The 12,337-nt window shown below is 48.1% G+C and overlaps 1 protein-coding gene across 3 annotated transcripts in view; it reads right to left on the bottom strand.

Annotated features, from left to right (window-relative positions):
* The window catches only part of Zc3h7a (zinc finger CCCH-type containing 7A), a 41,681-nt gene extending 31,790 nt beyond the window's left edge, over window positions 1-9,891 (bottom strand). For 2 of the 3 annotated variants that reach the window (XM_036195751.1, XM_036195753.1), the window contains exon 1: window positions 9,764-9,891. The gene's annotated coding sequence lies outside the window, so the exon portion shown is untranslated. Of the gene's footprint in view, window positions 1-1,398; window positions 1,474-9,763 lie in introns of those variants that run through there. The other variant, XM_036195752.1, reaches the window with a different exon arrangement.
* Window positions 9,892-12,337: the final 2,446 nt, after the last annotated feature.

Here is a 12,337-nt window from a genome sequence, read left to right as displayed (position 1 = left end):
CAATATTTAAACACAGTGTGAGGGGCTAGAGAGATGGCTCGGCAGTTAACTAAAGCTACATGGCAGCTCACAATTGACTGTAACTCCAGTTCCAGGAGATCTGACACTGTCTTCTGACCTCCATGGGCACCAGGCACTCACATGGTAAATAAACATACCAGAAAAATACTCATACACATAAATAAATGTAAGCAACAGCGCAATAGCATTTCATTTTCAATCATGTTTTCAGTTTTTCTCAAAATCTTTTTTTTCCCTGAAACAGGGTTTCTCTGTAGTTTTGGTGCCTGTCCTGGAACTCTGTAGACCAAGCTGCCTCAAACTCACAGATCAACCAGCCTCCCGAGTGCTGGGATTAAAGGTGTGTGCCACCACCGCCCCGTTCAAAATCTTAATAAAGAATTCCAAATTTACTGTAAACATTTTTTACAATGAAGACTATGTATGTATATACTACCTAGATTCTACAAATAATATTTTTCAATATTTATTACATCTATCTTTACCAACCTGCCTTTCCTATCTTAACATCAACTTACTTTATTTGACAAATTTAAAGTAAGCCACAGGGACAATGAGATGGTTCAGTGGGTAAAGAAACTTGCCATCAGCCGGGTGGTGGTGGCACACACCTTTAATCCCAGCACTCCGGAGGCAGAGGCAGGTGGGTCTCTGTGAGTTCAAGGCCAGCCTGGTCTACAAATCGAGTTCAGGGACAGGCTCCAAAGCTACAGAGAAACCCTGTCTTGAAAAACCAAAAAAAGAAAGAAACTTGCCACCACCACTATCAATCTGAGTTTGATCCCAGAAAACTATGATAGGAAAAACCATTCCTGCAAGGTATCTAAATGCGCACGCGTATACACACACATACACACACACACACACACACACACACACACACACACACACACACACACACACACGGGTAGCTTGACATAAATTACAGTTCATTCCTAATCCCTTCAGCAGCATACATATCATTATCTCCCCCACCCCCTTTTCTCATTGAGAAAGGGTCTCATTGTGTAGTCCAGGATGCTATGTGTGTTACTATTAGGTAGCTGGACATAGTGGTGCACGCCTTTAAACCCAGCACTCAGAAAGCAGAGGCAGGTGGATCTCTGTGAGTACCTTGGAAAGAGACAGACATTCTCTCCTATCCCAGCCATTCTCTCCTATCCCACCCATGCAGACACTGTTCCACCACAGATTTCATTTTGCTTAGAACATAACCCCACCTCCATTTTTAAAGAAAGAAAATTATTTCAGTTTACCCCTTATTTTCGGTTTGTGGTTTTATTATGTATTTATCTGCAGTGCTGGGGACTAAACCCCAGAGTCCCTGAGTATTAGACAGCACTGTGACAACTGCCTGCCCACCACACCCCAGCTCACCTTGCTCTTCAATCCTGTCAAAGTCTGGCCTCAGTTTCTTTGGTTGGTTGGTTGTTGGTTTTTCGAGACAGGGTTTCTCCGTGTAGCTTTGGAGCCTGTCCTGGAGCTCACTCTGTAGCCCAGGCTGGCCTCGAACTCACAGAGATCCACCTGCCTCTGCCTCCCCAGGGCTGAGATTAAAGGTGTGCCCCCACCATCTCCAGCTGAGAATATTTTTTTCTTCTTAAGGAGAACACAAATGCAATCCCCACTACCACAAATTATGCAGCTGGGTTTCTTGCATCTGGGAAAATTAAAAAAAAAAAAAAAGAAAGAGAGAAAGTCAGCATCCCCCAGGGCAACAGATGATCGGAAACGCCTTCTCGCTGATGATATCTCACCTGTCAGGTCAAGTATGAACACTCTTTAGAGCAAACCTGACAGTCACTTCTCCCCAACGCAAGGGCCGCACTCCCTAATGATGTCACTCCAGGACACCCTTCACCTTCTCTCAGGCCTTACTAGGCTGTCCCCACCTCACTGCCACTCTATCTTCACCTCGCCTCCCCTTGGGCAAGCACTCAAGCTTGATACCAGGAGGCCCCCGACTACTGATAGCTCTCTGCCTGACAGTTCCACTTGGGTGTCACACAGGTGTCTTAGGTTGTTTATAGGTACTATGGTAGTAAAAAGGAATGTCTGCTTCCCAAAACACTGCCCAAAGGCAGCTAATCATTGCCTCCAGTCTCTTGTGTGTCCTGCCAAAGATACCCTATAGAAAACCCTTGATCTACCAGGCCTGTGGCACACACCTATAATCCCAACATCCAGGAGGAAGCAGAAAGATCAAAAGCTTCAGGCCATCCTTAGTTACACAGTGAGTTCAAGGCTAGCCTGGACTACACGAAACCCTGTCTCACAGAAAAAACAAAAACAATAACAAAAAAACCAAAAACGTTCTTTGTCTCAGCATAGGTGCTAGTTATGAACCAGCACCCCTAGACAAAACAGCACAGAATGTAGCCACATGTGTACACAAATGAGTGTCAATGAGAAGTCAGCACAGTATGTATGGGAAACAGTCTTACACTCACGGCCTTTTTCCTGCTTGTGTTTGTCACCAGAAGGAGAAGAGTAAAAGGTTCATGGGACTCTATGTCCTCTTTTTGTGATTTCCTGTGAGTCTATAATTATCTCTTAAAATTAGGCCGGGTGGTGGTGGCGCACACCTTTAATGCCAGCACTCGGGAGGCAGAGGCAGACGGATCTCTGTGAGTTCGAGGCCAGCCTGGTCTACAGAGTGAGTTCCAGGAAAGGCGCAAAGCTACACAGAGAAACCCTGTCTTGAAAAAAACCAAAAAAATAAAATAAAATAAATTTAAAAAAACCATTTTGTGGCCAGGCAGTTGGTGGCTCATGCCTTTAATCCCAGCACCTGGGAGGCAGAGGCAGACTAATCTCTAAGTTTGAGGCAAGACTGGTCTATGAGTGAGTTCTAGGACAGCCAGGGCTACACCTAGAGAAACCCTGTCTTGAAAAACAGAAACAAAAAAATTGCGCAGGTTTTTTTGTTCAAACTAAGGCTATTAGCATGTTCTGCACTTGGCCTTTTGCACTAAGCAACAAATCTCAGCACATTCTACATTTACCTACACATACCATACACAATGTTCCATGACTAGGTTGTACCACAACTTGCCCAAGCCCTGGTGTGCACATCCTGCTGTTAACAACCTTGCAAGGTAACTGGCACATAGGGCATCACATGAATGTGACAGCATCTCTCATCTCTGTAAAGGGAATGTGTATGCTGAGTAACACTACCCAGACATTTAGTAAAAACTCTATCTAGTCCACACTAACACACCACCGGTCATCTTTTTCATAAAGAAAATTCTAGGAGCTGGGGCAGTGGTGGCACACGCCTTTAATCCCAGCACTTGGGAGGCAGAGGCAGGCAGATCTCTCTGAATTCAGGTCAGCCTGGTCTACAGAGCGAGATCCAGAACAGGCACCAATGCTATACAGAGAAACCCTGTCTCGGGGGGGAGGGGGGGGAGTACATAAGTGTTTTGCCTGCATCTATGTACATTACATGCACTATGTGCATGCTTGGTGCCCTTGGGGATCAGAAGAGAGCACTGGATCCCCTGGAAATGGAGTTACAGACAGTTGTACACCACCACGTGGATGCTGAGAACTAAATCTGGGTCCTCTGCAAGAGCAGCAAATGCTCTTAACTGCTGAGGTAATTAAATTAATTGGCCCTATTAACTGTATATTCTCTTCCCAAACCTAGCCAGTTCCTCCAATCAGAAACCAAAGTGTAGACTGTTCTTTCTTTCACAATTCCACATCCTACCAATTCTCAAATCCCACTAATGACAGCATCAGAACATCAGAACACATGCAGGGCATCCCAGGGCTCTCACTGTCCTCTCCCTAGCCACTGTTCCCTGCGTGGGAACAGGACACTGAAAGGAAGGCTCTTATCATAATATAATTTAGGAGTTGGGAGTAGTAACACACTCCTGTAATCCTAGCTATTCTGGAGACAAAAGCATCAGGGGTTCAAGTCAGTAAGAACCCCAACTTCATCACTGTGCTTCTGGGTAGAACCCGTCAGTGCCTTCCCAAGGCATTTAGAAGAAAACCCTGCTTCCTCGCTATGCACTAAAGGAGCCTTCCTTCCCACTCCCTGCACACCACTCCTCCTCTAGGCCACACAGGCTTTCTGGGGGTTGTGAGACTGACTAAGCACTCTATACTCAGAGGCATCGCGCTTGCTATTTTCTCTGCCCACAGTGTACATCCCAATCCTCCACAGAGCTGGCTCCTTTTCATCCTGGAGTCTTGGCTTAAAAGACACATTGGGACCTTCCCTTATCACCTTAAATTGCCACAATGCCTGCCTTGACCTGTACTGGTTACTTAAACAGGGCCTTGTCTCTTGGTCCTGAGTACGTGAACAACATATGGAACTAGTTTACTAAACAGTCGGATGAAGATGAACCTAGTAGTCAAGTGTAAAAAGCCTGTTTCATGAAGAGTCCCAAGGTCAGTTACATCAGAACAATGTACAACTGCTCATAAGACAAAGTAGAATGAGCCTGACATGGTGGCCCACATCTGAACCCCAGCACAAAGGAGGCAGGCAGAAAGATGGAGAGCCCCAGGCTAGCCTGGGCTACAGAAAGAGACCCTGTCTCAAGACAAACAATCAAGGAAACAAGCAAACAGATGAAGCAAGAGAAGGGAGGGAGCGGGTGGTGGTGGTGCACACCTTTAGATCCCAGTGGCTGCAAGGCAGAGGCAGGCTTGGTCTACAGAAGGAGTTAACCTAGACAGCCAGGGCCCCACAGAGAAACCCGGGGGTGGGGGTGTCCGAACAGAAAATGATTGGTGCAGCCACACGTGAGGAGCAAGACAGGGACAAAAGCACTAGGGAGTGAGAAGAAAACAGACAGCCACAAAGAACCCGAAACCATAGAGACACCCCAAGGAGTATGGCAATGCATTCCAACACCAACACTTCTAATTGGTTAGAAGAAATAAATGGAGGAGGGCTTTTAGCAGTACACATCCAAACAGAAAACTCAGTTAAGTAGGAATTAGTTTCATTAACTAAACTCTAACAAGCTAGAATATCCTCTTTCAGAGACCAGTTGTTTAAAATTTTTGTTATTTTCCGGAAGTTATGTGAGGAGGGAAAAAGCCCCCTGAATCCCCATCCTAATTCCCTGTTCAGTCAGTGTCTGCTAGCTGAAAGGCATCGTCCTTCAGTCTAGTACAAAGCCAGTATGGTGAAATTCATGGCCTTTTACCTTCCACACCATAGGGAGAAATCAGCTCCCATGAACAGATCCCAGGAAAAGTGAGATGTTATTATGACATAATGAGACAGAACCAGCAGCTGCCACCCTCTGGTGCCACGGGCTGTGCTGAGAGCTTCACCTGTAGTGTGTCATCTGACCTTGATGAACTCAGAGACAGGTACTAGGTGGATACAAAGATAGGACCCTAGACAGAGAATGGACCCAGGGCACAAAGCTAGATTCCAAAGCTAGCCTGACACCTGTAAAGCTCACTATTCTGCACCAAGTACCTACCCCAGGCTGCTGAAGGAGGACCAGCACCTGTTTCAGGTGGCCTGGGCTCAGACACAGGTGGACACTTCATAGTCACCCAAGAGGAATGGAATGAACATGCTTGTGCACACATGTGCACACAGACAAGATCATAGCAATCATTTAGAGCATCTGCACTCAAGCTGAGGGGGTCAGGCCATGCCCAAGAAGAAAACCTGCATGGACGATGCTTAGCCAGAACATATTCAGATACAAATACTTCATGGGCGGGGGGAGGCTGGAGAGATGCCTCAGAGGTTAGAGCATTGGAAGCTCTTCCAGAGGTGCTGAGTTCAATTTCCAGCAACCACATGGTGGCTCACAACCATCTGTAACGGGATATGAATACCTCTGCCGGCAGATAGGTATACATACAGATAAAGCACCATATACATAAAATAAATAAATCTTAAAAAAAAAAAAACAAAAACTTCATGTGATGCAACCTTCTTTCCAAGATAACAAATAGACCACCAGCTGGCCCTGATCCAACTATCATTATGAGACTGGTAAAGCATCCCGGGTGGGAATATGATCAAGAGACAAGATATATGTATATGAAATTGTCAAAATATAAATAAAAGATATTTTAAAGGGGTGCAGGAAAAAGCAGTCTAGTATTATTGTAATTTTGCTTTAAAAAAGTATCCACTGGCAGTGGCACACGCCTTTAATCCCAGCACTCAGCAGGCAAAGGAAGAAGGATCTCTTTCAGTTCCAGGCCAGCCTGGTCTACAGAGCAAGTTTCAGGACAGCCACAGTTATACAGAGAAAACTCTGTCTTGAGAGAAAAAAAGCCAAAAAAAAAAAAAAAAACCCAAAAAACCAAACTACCAAATGGTTCAAGTAGTGTTACTGTGAACCTTTTTTTTTTTGTTTGTTTCCCCATGGTGTCCCCCCACCCGCAAGCACTCCACCACTCCCCAACCCCTGGTTTTTTTTGTTTTGTTTTGGTTTGGTTTTTTGGTTTTTTGGTTTTTCGAGACAGGGTTTCCCTGTGTAGCTTTGCACCTTTCCTGGAACTCACTTGGTAGCCCAGGCTAGCCTCGAACTCACAGAGATCCACCTGGCTCTGCCTTCTGAGTGCTGGGATTAATGGCGTGCACCACCACCACCCGGCTCTGAATCTTTCTTGAAACAGTATACACTAGCTGATTCTTCAAACACTTATCCAGCCCTGGGCAAGAGGGTAAAATGCCACACCCTGCCTGCTGCAATCCAGGTAGAGAAACCTTGCTAAACAGCTTCTCCCTTCCTGAAACAGCTTCTCCATTCCCTGAAAAGGTTTCTCTCTTTCCTGCTACCAGGTTCTCTCCCTGAGACAGAATCTCACTTTCTGAAATCTGGAGGAGGCTATGCCGAACAGCACCAGGAAGGTAACTCCTAATTTGGACTAAGTCCTCCCTTCCCCCATGGGAACTGTTAACTTTGAAACTGCCAGGAGATTCCAGATTCTGTAAACTTGGGAAGCAACCTCCAGTCAAGCAGAGCAGATCACAGGGAACCCTGCATCTTCATGTGCAAATCTGGGATTATTCAACAGAAGATTGAAATAATCTACCTGAGTCACCCCAGATCCCCAGGAGGCCCTGCTGCTCAAGAGCTGACACCCCTTGTCTTCTCATGAGACATGCCCAAGCAACCCCCAGCTCCAAAGTCACATCCTCTCTTGCTTGTGAAACAGAACTTTCGCCTCTCACCATTCCTTGGCTCAGAAGCTTCATGATCTTACTAAATAAACTAGACAACACATTGCTGAACTTGGAGAATTAAAAAGCAAATTTACAAATTTTTTGTTGGGGTAAAACCTGGCAAGGTTGAGTACCTTTTTTTTTGTTTTCCGAGACAGGGTTTCTCTGTAGCTTTGGAGCCTGTCCTGGACTAGCTTTGTAGACCAGGCTGGCCTCAAACTCACAGAGATCTGTCTGCCTCTGCTTCCCAAGTGCTGGGATTACAGGCGTGTGCCGCCGCCGCCGCCGCCGCCGCCGCCGCCGCCGCCGCCACCACCACCCGGCGAGTACCTCATTTTTTAAAAAATATGTATCAATGAAATCACTTGGAAAGCCATGAGAGGATGGCAAGATGGTGCAGCATGTAAAGTTACTACTGTCAAGACTGATGACCCCAGTCTGATGCCCAGCTGGCACGGTGGGTGGTGTTTCAAAAATAAAAGTGAGTGTGTGTGTGTGTGTGTGTGTGTGTGTGTGTGTGGAGAGAGAGAGAGAGAGAGAGAGAGCGTGCACATGAACAACTCCTCCCTCCAACTTCACTATGACAAGTGGCTGAGACCATAGCACCCTACATTTGAAGATTATGGAGAAAAGTGTGGGTTTGCTGAGACAAAATGCAATCAGGTATTATCTAGAAGACAAAAGCTTCCTCACATGGTATTCTGCCTAGAAAACCCATTTTCAAGTATTTGTGACAACAGAGCAGAAACATGTTTTTATTTCCTTCTTAACTGCCTATTCAAACTATTTCCACAGTTGACAGTAAACAACCAATTTCTTCACTTACAAATGGATTTAACACACCCAAATCAGCAGGTTTCAAACTCAGTCACTATTAACAACTCAAGGCCTGGCAGCTGGCTGGCGAATGAACATTGTTGCCAGTAGATCTGGGAGTGACGTCGGAACATAACCCCTACCAAAACTCACAAGAACAAGGAGCAAGGAAGGAGTGTCCCAGTTCATCTGGAGGACTCTAAATCACCTTGCTCTTTGCACAACACCCCTCTCTAAATATCTAAATATTGACAATATTCAACTTCAATACTCAATCTGATCCTCACCCGAAGCTCACACTGATGGGCAACAGAGTAAACTGTCCAAGCACTTTAGGCCACAGATGAAGAATACCATCCCAACCTTACCCACCCCCCCCACACACACACACACAATGAGCAGCTCCGCTCAGTTCAACTGAGGGTGAAAATACCCTTTGATTTCCTTGAAGTCCTCCAGGAAAGGCAGCCACTTACAGAGAATAAGGAAGAGCAGATGGCAGGGGCTCCCAGCCCCTCCCCCATCCGACGCTCGGTTGAACGCTGTCCAATCGAAATACGATGCTAGCTGTACAAGCCATTTTAAATTACCAAGTGGCCATACTAAGAAAGTAAAAAGAAACCGACCAGATTGTTTTTATTCTAACATGGCCACAACAGGTATCATCTCAATTAACACACTGCTAAACATATGCTGATAATAAGTAAGAGCTTAGCAAGGAGATCATTTTTCTTTTTTTTTTCTCCCAAATCACACTTTAAAATTGAAACCAGAGCCAGGCAGTGGTGGCGCACGCCTTTAGTCCCAGCACTCGGGAGGCAGAGGCAGGTGGATCTCTGAGCTCGAGGCCAGGCTGGGCTACAGTGAGTTCCAGGACAGCCAGGGTACACAGAGAAACCCTGTCTCAAAAAAAAAAAGGCAGACAGACAGACAGACAGACAGAGAGACAGAGAGAGAGAGAGAGAGAGAGAGACAGAGAAAGGAAGAAAGAAAGAAGAAAGAGAAACCAGAAGAATAACTCTAAAGTCTTGCCACATTCGATGTGACCACCTTAGCGGACAGCGCAGGTCTGGTTTCACCAATACCCCACACCTTTACCCTCTCTGATCCTTAAATCTGGGGGCCCGAAAACGCCCAACCCCGGAATAAATTCACCCAATCAGAGCACAGGCACCACCCCTTGGGCCTAGCCAGGACCTACCAGCCTGACCACACCCCTGCGGTGACCACCCCTAAACCGGAAATTCCCTCTAATGGGAACTGACAGGTCTCTATTCTTGAAGGGTGGGGAAAGAAAAACCGAGAACCCACTTGCAATCCCCGCACCTCTGCTGAACACCGGAAACCGGTCGCCACCCATATGTGGGGTGCACCGCGCGCAAACCCCGCAAGGGATGAACCCGAAACCGGAGAGCGCGCACTCGGCAGGCATCGTGCGTACCCCCAAACCGAGACACTAATTAACACGGATCCCCGTGACCACCTAACACCCGGAAATAACAAAATGTAAAACCACCAAAAGCGACTGCGCGGACGTCGGACAAGCGATCCGGGTGGCCGGCGCCGCCGCCGCGCGCGCCCCCCGCTTGCGACTCGGCGGGATCCCGGCGCAGCCGGCCGGCTTCCGGGGCCCGCGCCCCTCCCCCGCCGGGAGTCCGTTAACGGCCGCGCGTGGGCACGAGGCGGTGGCCGCGCGCACGGCGAGGAGCGCGCGAGCCTCCCGCAGGGTGCCCGCGCGTCCCCTTCCCTCACCTGCAGGGCAGCACCGGGACGCGGACTGCGCGGGGATCGGAGGCGACAGCCGGACCTGCGCTCACCCGCTGTCGCCCTCAGTCTCGCAGCTTTCCTGGGCGACCCAAGGCGGCTGCCAGCCCGCGACGCTCGGGGCAGCGCCCTCTGGCGGCCGGAGGCCTCGCACGCCGCCCCGCAAACGCCGCCATTGGCTGCGCCGCTAGCGTCAGACCCGGGATGGAGGTGCCACGTCGGGACTACAGGGCTGCGGAAGCGGCGGTGATGGGCGGGTGCCGGCGCGGCTACATGCATGGGGGTGAGCGGCCCTGCAGCCGCGAGCCCAGTGTCCTCCGCCTCTCCCTCGCGGCTCAGGCACCAGAGTGGGACTGGGAGGCGCCCTAGATTCATCTGGGCACTAGGGTGTCACTATCCCCGCAATCTGTTTCCTGTAATAATTTATCTCGTGTGTCCTGCTCTGCGCCCCTTCACTGTTGGCATCACCTTGAAAACAACCATATGTCCGTGTCCTTTCAAATGAATGGCAGGCGTCGGGACCCTGGGAGGTGATCTAATCTCATTCAGATGCTGGGGGTGTCACTCTCCCCGAAATTTATTCTCATCAGTAATGCTCTACTCTACACTCAAGTCATCCGGAAAACAAGATGCACTGGTCTTACAAAAGAATGGTAGGCACGGATCTCAGAGACAACGCTGACTCCATAGTCAGTCTGGTTCTCCGTGGCCTTCAGGTTTCAACTTAGATTTCGCTGTATTCACCTGTTTCAGTGGCCAGATGCCCATAGGGGCCTGCATTGTGCCCAGGCACAGCAGTGTGTAAGGCAGATCCCTGGGACAGGGGATGCGGAATGGGAGTGTGGATCCACAAGCCTGCAAAGACAGACAGACAGATGGACTGCAAAGACAGACAGACAGGCACACACACACACACACACACACACACACACACACACACACACACACACGAGCAGGGGAGTGCGAGAGCGCTGCTTCAAAGGAAACAATCTGCGAAGGATTCCAAGAAGTGACACCATTCAAAGTAGGAGGAGGTGCTCCCAGGCATGAGGAAGTAAAGATCCTGAAGCTGGACTTGGGTAGATTAGGGACAGGAAGAGGGGCGGGGGGATGATTGTATAGAAAGCTCAAAGAGGGTGAGCCACCACATGAAATTTGAAATTCCTTCTCTGAGATGGGAATTCCAGGGTATAATTTACAGTATTAGAAAGTTTCTTTACACTCTTGTGCAGATGATATATAAAAGGGACAAGCAGGGAGTTGGGGATTTAGCTCAGTGGTAGAGTGCTTGCCTAGCAAGTGCAAAGCCCTGGGTTCAGTCCTCTGCTACAAAAAAAAAAAAGCAAAAAACAACTTTACACCAGGCGGTGGTGGCACACGCCTGTAATCCCAGCACTCAGGAGGCAGAGGCAGGTGGATCTCTGTGAGTTCGAGGCCAGCCTGGTCTACAAAGCTAGTCCAGGACAGTCTCCAAAGCTACAGAGAAACCCTATCTCGAAAAACCAAAAAAAAAAAAAAAGGGGGGGGGGACAAGCAGAAAAGAGAAAGGGGCTGAGGATGGAACTCAGCTAGCAAAGTGCTTGCCTAGCATGCACAAAGCCTTGGGTTTGATTCCCAGCACCAAAGAAACTGAGTGTGGTGGCATACACTTATAATAGCAGCAGGGAGTGAGGAGGGAGATGGGGAGTTTCAGGACTTCTTTGGCTATTAGGCTAGAGATACACAGGTATAGGGCCACAGGGAGGAGGAAAGAATTTACACTAGAAGACCCCAAGATGCATGCTGACTGGACCCAGAATGCTAGGGTAAAGCCCAGGAGTTGGTGTACAAGTTGATGAGATTGTATGGCTTTCCATTGTTACTGGAGCAAAGGACTACATTTTTGTTGGCTTAAAACATAAACTTGTCTTAGAGTTGTAGAGGACCAGAGTCTGCAGTAGGTGTTTCACTGGACTGAAGTAGGAGGCTGAGAGACTTGTTTCTTTTTTCTTTTTTTGTTTGTTTTGTTTGTTTTTTGTTTTGCTTGTTTTTTTGAGACAAGGTTTCTCTGTGTAGTTTTGGAACCTATCCTGAACCTCGCTCTGTAGACCAGACTGGCCTAGAACTCACAGAGCTCCACCTGCCTCTGCCTCTTGAGTGCTGGGATTAAAGGCGTGCACCATCACCACCCCAGCCAAGACCTGTTTCTTATGGAAACTCTAGTAAAGAGCCCTTGCCCCGCCAAGCAGTGGTGGCACACACCTTTAATGCCAGCACTTGAGAGGCAAAGACAGGCAGATCTCTGTGAGTTCATGGCCAGCCTGGTCTATAGAGTGAGTTCCAGGACAGCTAAGGCTACACAGAGAAACCCTGTCTTGAAAACCAAAAAAAACCAAACAAACAAACAAACAAACAAAAAAAAAAAAAGGAAGGAAGGAAGGAAGGAAGGAAGGAAGGAAGGAAGGAAGGAAAGAAAGCTGCTAGTGGCTGCTTGCTTCAGGGCCATGCCCTTCATCTCAAGGGCCACCATCTCTTTCCCCTTCTGCATCTCTTTGACTGAGTCTCCATTACCACACTTCCTGA

The sequence above is a fragment of the Onychomys torridus genome, chromosome 8 (assembly GCF_903995425.1).
Source record: "Onychomys torridus chromosome 8, mOncTor1.1, whole genome shotgun sequence".
NCBI classification, from domain to species: Eukaryota; Metazoa; Chordata; class Mammalia; order Rodentia; family Cricetidae; genus Onychomys; species Onychomys torridus.
Note: the sequence above shows the minus strand (reverse complement) of the source record. Positions and strands in the feature narration are given on the sequence as shown.